Below are 9,239 nucleotides of genomic sequence, written 5' to 3' on the forward strand. Positions count from 1 at the left end.
CTTCAACTTGGAGATTCCTCAGTTTTTCCATGTCTTTCGTGTTGACCGTTTAAAAGAGAACAGGCAATTAATTTGTAGACTGTCCCTACGCTTGAGTTTGCCTTAAGTTTCTCATGGTTAGATTCAGGTTATTTGTTGGTAGTGGGTTTTTATGGAGGCGTACCACAGAAGTGATGCTATGTTCTTCTCAGTGCAGCATCAGAAGGCAACAATGTAATTTGTTCTATTTCTATCAGGGTTGACTTTTATCACTTGGTTAAGATGGTGTCTGCCGAATTTCTTCACTGTAAAATTAATTAATAAGTTTTTTGTACTTACTAGGTTAAAAGTTATTAATAGGTATTTTGTGGAGAGCTACTTTTTTTTTTTCAGTTCAAACTCATTTCCCTTTTATTAAAGTCCAAGTTACCATTACATGGCTTGGTACTCAATAAAGGAAAACTTGTTCAAATAAGGTAATATATTATCATCAGTATTTCCAGGTAACTGTTTACACACAAGTAGCAATATCAATAAATCCTTGCGAAGCCCATCCATGGGGTTTACACTTTGTCAAGGCCCAGATCCTCCAGAGTGGAGATTCCCAGTTCATTTAAAGTTGGTCTGAGTTCCTGAATGACATAGGGGTAGATTTCCTTATGAGGTCCTGCTTTGTCCTTAACAGCCTCTAGGATGCCAACTGCACTAGCAAAATCGTTTAACCGTCTGCATGCCCGCAAAGCAGCATCAACAATTTTGGGCTCTGGGACCAGATCATAGCTAACAAGTGTGTTCATCCCTTTACGCAATTGCCAGGCATCTATATCTGGCTTGTTGAAGTATGTTACCCAGAGAGCATCAAACTCCTCATCTGTCTCGTGACCCATGGGAATAGCAGTGAACTGACTGGATAGCCGCGGCGGGGCCGGGGGTTGGGGCGGAATGCAGGAGGCCTCGAGGTCCGGCCCGGGCGGTTGCAGTCACCGCACAGCGGTGGAGAGCGGCCCCAGCACGACGGCGATGGTGGCGCGCAAGCTGAGGATGGAGAGAAACCGGTGTGAGCTCGCGGGTTGCTCCGCAGCTGGCGGGGGCCGGCGAGAGCTACTTTTATGTTATATGAATATCGTGTTCTTCATCACATTCCCCAGCCCCCCCGCCACTGGCTTTAGCATCCATTATTGGTTCTTACCTAAATCAATTATTACTATAATGGTTGACAAACGATGCTATTCTAATTCCATTATTATTTCTACGTTTATTAGTTGGCATTCTATTATAAGGTAAAGTTTTCCTTGGCCTACCTCAGTGGCTTATGCCCGTAATTCTAGCACTTTGGGAGGCAAAGGCAGGTGCACTTGAGGCCAGGAGTTCTAAACTAGCCTGGTCAACATAGTGAGGCCTTATCTCTACAAAAGAAAACAAATCAAAAGATTAGCTGGGAACAGTGGTGCATAACCGTAGTCTCACCTACAGGGGAGGCTGAGGCAGGAGAATCACTTGAGCCCAGGAGTTCGAGGCTGCAGTGAGCCATACTTGTGCCACTGCACTCCAGCCTGGGTGACGGAGTGAGACTGTCTCTTAAAGAAAAAAAACAAAAAACAAAACCTTTCCCGTCTCCCTTATCTGTTTTATTCAATGGACGATAATCTGTTGCTATCATTTATTTTGATATTCAAATTTTTCCAGATTTAGCTAATGAGAGCCCTTCAAACTAGGACTTCTCCTTCTAACATGTCCTCATCATTCTTCCATTGCTTTCCTACTTTTGTGACAAACAAGATGTTCCAGGAACATTTTGTACTGTCCTTGTTCCAGTCCTAAAATCAACCATTTCTTCGAGGACTTCTGGATTCTGTTAGTGGAGAATGGTATTCAGAAGCCTCCATCTGGGTGCTGGGTGTGATCATTGCTACTAGGAGATCACTGCTTCCAGGTTTAGTTTTCACCCTTTCCGAACTGTTAATTACCTTCTGTGACAGAGAAAAACCTGGCTCTGGCTCTCATCTCAATACACTCACTTAATTAATCTCCCTGTATGTAACCAATCTCCTGACCTTATGGCTGCCTTGCAGACCAAGATGTCGCCTTACATGGAGGCCATTGTGTAGTAGAAATGAGACTAGCCCCTTTGCTTTTCCCACTATAACTTGTAAATGCACTACACAAAGCCAGTGAGACCCTTTTCTAAACTAATTCCTATTCTTTATGCAAAACAGAGTATGTATGAAATTTGGGACTCCATTTATTTAATTTATCATAATTTTGTGAAATTTATTTTGCTATAGAAATGAATGTATATTATAATATTGGAATTAAATTTTTCTTTTTAATCTGAAGTTTCTGGCTTTGCGTTTCATGAGTTTGTTATGATACAGTGAGAATATTTGCTCAACTGCTTTTTGGATATACAATTTAACAAATGAGGCCTGACCAGCAGGAAAAAAATTAGTGAGAATTTAATAAAATTAACTACAAATTCAGTTATGTTTTTAAAAAGTGATTTTAAAAGATAACAAAAGTCTCATATCACTTTTAACTCAGTCAGTGTTTTCTAAAATATTTACTACATCATTGTAAGCTTTGTTATTACTAATAATAACTTTGATCTGTATGAGCATTATTGTTTGCAAAGCACCTAATAAATATTATCTCAATCTTTTCTCAGCTTTGTGGAGTAGATGATGTTATCTCCATTTTACACACAGATCGTAGGCTTATTGAAGCTATGCAACTTGTTAAAGATTGCCCAACTGCTGGGTGGCAGAAACAGTATATAAACAGAGTTATTTTAACTTACCGTTTATTCTTCCCTTTTCATTATTTCATTCCTCTGAATTGGGATTTTTTCTCATCTCGCCTGTCCTGTTTGACAGATTATAAATGAATAACTACTCTCCTATGTAATTTACTAATTTTTTCACCTAGGCTTAGATCAATCAGCTCTAATATGTTCATTTATTCAAGTTGCTGAAAGTGCCTATTGTCCCCCAGTATTTATTTCCCCTGCATTGCACAGTAATAGAATGTTTAGCCAGACAAATGGCCACCTCAGAAAAAAGTTCATTTCCAGCCGAGAGCAGTGGCTCACACCTGTAATCCCAGCACTTTGGGAGGCCGAGGCAGGTGAATCACTTGAGGTCAGGAGTTCAAGAAAAGCCTGGCCAACATGGTGAAACCCTGTCTCTACTAAAAATACAAAAATTAGCCAGGTGGTAGTGGTGCATACCTGTAATCCCAGCTATTTGGGAGTCTGAGGCAGGAGAATCACTTGAACCTAGGAGGCAGAGGTTGCAGTGAGCTGAAATTGCACCACTGTACCCCAGCCTGGGCGAGAGAATGAGACTCTGTCTCAAAAAAAGAAAAAAAAGAAAAAGAGAGAAAAGTTCATTTCCTAGCCTACTTGTCAGGTGGGTATGGCCATGTGATAAAGGGTAGTGATGCTGACAGCTCCTGGGAACCTTCCTTCAAATGTGCCCCCTGTACTCCTTTTTTGTCACTTCCTCCATCCTGCTTCCTGGAGCAGAAATCCTGCCTTGCATAATGAGAATTAGGGCTCTACCCAAGGAATGTCATCAGGGTGGTGAGCTAGAAGGAGGCTCCTGGGTCCAAATAACTTTATGGGGCAGGGCTACCATATCTATCCGGACTGCAAAATTCCAGACTTCAGAAAACTCAAAAGCCACTGGATGTTTTTAAGAGATGGCATGTCGCTTTGTCACCCAGGCTGGAGAGCAGTGACTATTCACAGGCACAATCTTAGTGCTTTGCAGCCTCCACCTCCCAAGAGATCTCACCTAATCCTCCCAAGTAGCTGGAACCACAGGTGCAGGCCACCATGCCCAGCTAAGCCACTGATATTTTGACTTGGCCAGTCACAACCTAATGTATACATTCAGTATCTATCTGCAGATCCTACCTAACCAGTCTCAAAGTTGAGTGAGACTGGCCATTCACCCCACATCCAGAGGCAGTTCCTGATTGCTTTAGTGCCCCTCAGGGTGATTTCAATGTAGGGGGTAGGGCTGTAGTGGTCGGTTCAGTAATGAGCGCCTAAGCCAGTCAGCTTATAGCCTTCCCCTAGCCCCAGTGGCTGGTTCCCTAAGATACAAATCATGGTAGGTTTGGAAGAGGCACCCTCTCTTAGGGAAGGATGTAGCCCAGCTATAAACACGGAAGCATGTAGCTTTAGAGAAATCAGGCTGAGGATGTGGCTGGCTGGTGGAGGAAGGTAGAAATAAAAGAATTGTGGGTGTTTTCCTTTAGATTCGATCAACCCTAAAACCTGCCTAACTTGTGGTCTTTTCAGAGAATGAGCCAACGATCATCCAGTTATATTGTTTAAGCTAATTTCAATTGAGTTTTCTGTTCATTGTATCCAAGGTCATATAACTGATATACCTTCCAGTGTCTTCAGGATTACATCAATGTTTAATAATGTAGATTGACATTTTTAGGTAGTATTTTTTAATTTTTTTGACCAGTTTGAACACAACTGTAATGGATTCCTATTTTATTCAGTATGTGATCACCTTTTGCTATCTTTTTTCTGTGTGTGCGTGTGTGAGTGGGGTCTCACTCTGTCATCCAGGCTGGAGTGCGGTGGTATAATCATGGCTCACTGCAGCCTCAACCTCCTAGACTCAAGGGCCCATCTCAGCCACCCAAGTAGCTGGGACTACAGGCATGTGCCACCATGTCTGGCTAATTTTTTAAATAATTTTTTGTAGAGATGGGGGTCTCATTGTGTCGTCCAGGCTGGTCTTGAACTTCTGGGCTCAAGTGATCCTCCCGCCTTGGCCTCCCAAAGTGCTGGGATTACAGGTGTGAGCCACCACACCCAGTCTTATTTATTTTCATGTTCAAATTGTCCCAATTTAACACAACTTTTTCACACAGTTTGTCCCATTGCTTTATTCTCTGATTTTATTTTTTAAATCTTGAAGGATGGTTTTGTAAAGGCTGCGATGGCTGTGTTAAAATTCAAATGTGAAGCTTACCCTTTCTGGAAAATCACTCCTTGGTTTTCTTATGCTGTCTCATTTCTCTACTGTCTCATTTCTCTACCTTTTTCTTTGCCCATTTTTCAAATTGTTTCTGTACTGACTCCCTTCACAAATCTGTTTTCTTCTCCAGCTCCTGAAAGGTGGTAGTTTTTTGGTTTTGTTTTTTACATCTTATTTTTTAAATTCATTTTTTAAAAATCTTGTATGTTCTTCCAATGAAAAAATTATTTCTTTAATTGGCAAATTAAAATTGTATATATTTATGGTGTACAGTATGATGTTTTGAAATATGTATACATTGTGGAATGGCTAAATTGGGCTAATTAATACATGCATTACCTCATACACATCAGTCTCTTGTGGTAAGAATGCTGAAAATCTACTTTCTTAGCAATATTCAATTATGCAATTCAGTTTCATTAATTATAGTCATTGTGCTCTACAGTAGATTCCCCAAACTTTTTTACCTTGCAATTGAAAGTTTGTGTCCTCTGACCAACATCTCCCCATTTCCCTTCCCAGCTCTGGCAATCATCAGTCTACACTCTTGCTTTTCGGTATTCCAAATTTTTAGAATCCACATATGAATGTGATCATGTGGTATTTCTTTTTGTGCCTGGCTTATTTCACTTAATATAATGTCCTCCAGGTAAATCCATGCTGTTGCAAATGACGAAGCTTAGTTCTTGACCCACAGATTTAATGTGAAGTCTTTCTCAGAGGTGTCACTCACTCATAACTTCAAATAATCACCTTTGCAATTGTCTCCAATCCTTACTGTGTTTCAGGCCTCCATTTCCAACTCCACTAGGAGGCACTGTAGTGATCTAAAGGCAGTACACCTCAAACTGAAATCTTTCATCCAAAACTATTAATAGCTGTCTCTAAGTTTTTCTATTCTTACCTAAGCATGTTATTCTCTCAATCTTTCAATTTTAAACCTTTGAGGTCATTCTTATCTTCTACTTTTCCTTTTCTACCACATTTAGCCCATAAGCAAAGTGTAGTTTCTTCTATAAAGTTTTCAAGGACCACTACTAAGACATAGCCTTTCACAATCTCACATCTGAATAACTGTGTTTATTTTTTAACTTGTAATTTTATCTACCCTTACAACTCATTTTATATGTGAATTATGAAAAACCGCCCTGCTAAGAACCTTTAAAGACTTCTTAAATCTCTTATCCTAGCACTTAAGGCCCCCAAATTGGTTCTTTACTTAGCTCTCCAAACCCATCTCCCCCTACTTGTTTACATCAACAGGACAAAGTGGTGTACCAATTTCTTCCCAAATGCTATATTTGCCCACCTTCTTTGCTCCCTCTTTGTGAAATGCCCTCTGTCCTCTTACATGTTTAATCTTATCTCTTTTTCAATTATTATTATATTTTGAGACAGGGTCTCATGTCTCGCTCTGTCACCCAGGCTGGAGTGCAGTTGCATGATCTCAGCTCACTGTAACCTCTGCCTCCCAGGCTCAAGCCATCTTTCCACCTCAGCCTCTTGAGTAGCTGGGACAACATGACTGTGCCATGCTAATTTTCATGCCTGGCTAATTTTTGTATTTTTTGTAGAAATGGAATTTCACCATGTTGCCCAGGCTGGTCTCAAACTCCTGAACTCAAGTGATCTGCCCATCCCAGCCTCCCAAAGTGCTGGAATTACAGGTGTGAGCCACCACACCCAGCCTAATTTTATCTCTTTTTCAAAGCTCAGCCCGAGTCAGTTTCTTTGTTTTTCCTTTGGCTTTTTGTTTTCTTTTTTGAGATGGAGTCTCACTGCCATGCCCAGGCTGGAGTGCAATGGTGCGATCTGGCTCACTGCAACCTCCGCTTCCTGGTTCAAGCAATTCTCCTGCCTCAGCCTCCCAAATAGCTGGGATTACAGGTGCATGCCACCACGTCCAGTCAATTTTTGTATTTTTAGTAGAGGCAGGGTTTCACCACATTGGCAAGGCTGATCTCGAACTCCTGACCTTGTGATCTGCCCGCCTCAGCCTCCCAAAGTGCTGGGATTGTAGGCATGAGCCACCGCACCCGGCCTCAAAGAAATAGTTCCTAAGGTGGTAAGATGGGGGTCCGCTCTCCACTTTTTCCCTTTCTCTTCCTAGAGTCAACCTAATCAAAGACACCCAGCCATCTAGCACACCTTCCAGCAAATGCAGGAAATACCTACAGGATGTTTAATCTTACCTGTTAAAACCATCTGATTATTTTATAGACACCACAATCTGAGGGCAGACCACCAAGAAGGCCTCTTTTTTATCCTTCTACCTTGAGCTTCCAGTATTGGAAACCCCAACCCCATCTGGAAAAACCAGACCAGGTCCAAAGACTGACAGTCAGCACCAGGAGTAGTGGGTCCCTGGAGTCAAGAGAAAGAGAGATTAAAGAGAGAGAGAGAGGAGGGAGGGGGAGAGAGAGGAGAGAGAGAGAGAGAGAGAGAGAGAGATTACAGGGGAGGAGGCTACTCTGCGAAGGGGATGGGAGAAGGAAAGGCTGAGACCTGGCCTCAGTGAGAGAATCTGGGGGAGTAGAAACTACTAGAAGAAACAGAGGTATCACTCCTGTATCTCCAGTGCTAGAAGCAAAAGGCTGTTTTGTACATTCTTTCAGACTGTGTGAACTTGCCCTAATTGGTAAGGTCAGGCAGTAAGACTACTTGGGGACAAGTACAGAACTATTCCCTCCTTTTTGGAATATGAATACAATGTATCAGTCAGGGTGCTGGCTAGAAATAGATGACACACTTAATGGGTTTCACTGAAGAGTTTAATAGAGGGACTCTTTTCAGAGGGGTGGACAGGATTGAGGGACCCATCAAAGGCTAGTAAAGTACCCAGGGATTAATGACAGCTAAAATCTATTACCACTGCAGGCCTGAAGAGACAATGGAAAGGCACAGTGTCACCAGAGACTGGGCAGCTAGAGCCGTGGAAAAGAGACAACTTGGCAGTAGCTGTGGCCATAGAGGGTGGTAGGAAACCGATTCCTCTTTCCCTCTTCCCATTACCAGGAGTAGTGCTTCTCTTTGGCCATTCCCAATAAGAAGCCACAGAATAAGGGAGGACAGGGCATGCAGTCCTTGGAAATCATCCTTGTAAGATACAGAGGAGAGCAGAGGAAAGGCAGATTATGGATCTGTGGTGAGAGGATAAACCCAGCATATGTAGTGCACTACAGTTATAACAGTGATTGTTCTCTACTCTGAATCCCATAGCACTTATTGCTAAAACCCTCATTTCAATTTTCAACGACCATCTCCTGAGTGCTTCCCAAAAGTACTAGATGCTTGGGCATGATACACAAATTAACCACACATGGCCCCTTTAGGAGCTCAAGTCTGGTGGGCAACCTTTGGACATAGAATTTGCTGCTTTATATTGTGTTTTATCTTTTCTAGTGGGTGCGGTGGGTTGGATCTTTATAGATTACAAGAGCAGAGAAGTTTTCAAGTCTGATGTGATGGGAGTTCTACATCAGGCTCCACATCAAATTAGAATCTTAGTCCAGATACTGTGGCAAATGTAGTGACACCATAGCAGGTTTCGTAACTATCGCATGTAACTCAGATGATGGTGTCGCTCTGCTTCCTACTTTTGTCTGACTCCTATTCTTGTAACCTGACTTTCTCTGCCTGCTCACTGCTGACCCTCTTTGTATGTCTCACTTTCAGATGCCCTGAAAGAGGATTAAATTGGGCCAGTTTATCCTTCTCTGTTCCTATCGGGCAGAGTTCTGCTACAAGCCATCTTAAATGGCAATGCTTTGCTTTATGTCCAGTCTATAGATGAGCAGCTTTGTCCTGAGTAGCCAGATCACATGAGACAAGTATGGCAACTGTCATGAACATCTGTCATTTGCAGCTGCCCGAAATCTTCCAAAAAGTCTCTCCGTTATCATAGTTCCTCAGTAGAAATCCTGCCTTCTCGATGTAGAACCCCAAACTCCCTTTCCAAGATTTCCTTCTTGTTAGGGTGCATACGAGTGATGTAGATTCCACTACCTAGACTCAAGCATTTGTTTCAAGATGGAGTTACATGGGGAAGGAGGGAGAGTACAGGGCCTGCATTTTGCAGGTGCAGATCCTGGCAAATATGGTGTGGTTCTGGAGCTGGTGAAGTGAACCACAGAAACGAAAGAAGCAATGGACATTCACATCTGCACTTACTCTATATCCCAGTTCCAGATAACTTTTTGTTTCTCTGAGGATGAGGACTTCATGGAGACAAAAGGCCATCAGAATAGTTGCTGACAT

General features: G+C 42.2%; 1 pseudogene; it reads right to left on the reverse strand.

The window, feature by feature from the left end:
- Positions 1-358: 358 nt before the first annotated feature.
- LOC744123 (cytochrome c oxidase subunit 5A, mitochondrial-like) lies at positions 359-9,239 on the reverse strand (annotated as a pseudogene).

This window comes from Pan troglodytes, chromosome 15 (assembly GCF_028858775.2).
Source record: "Pan troglodytes isolate AG18354 chromosome 15, NHGRI_mPanTro3-v2.0_pri, whole genome shotgun sequence".
Taxonomy (NCBI): domain Eukaryota; kingdom Metazoa; phylum Chordata; class Mammalia; order Primates; family Hominidae; genus Pan; species Pan troglodytes.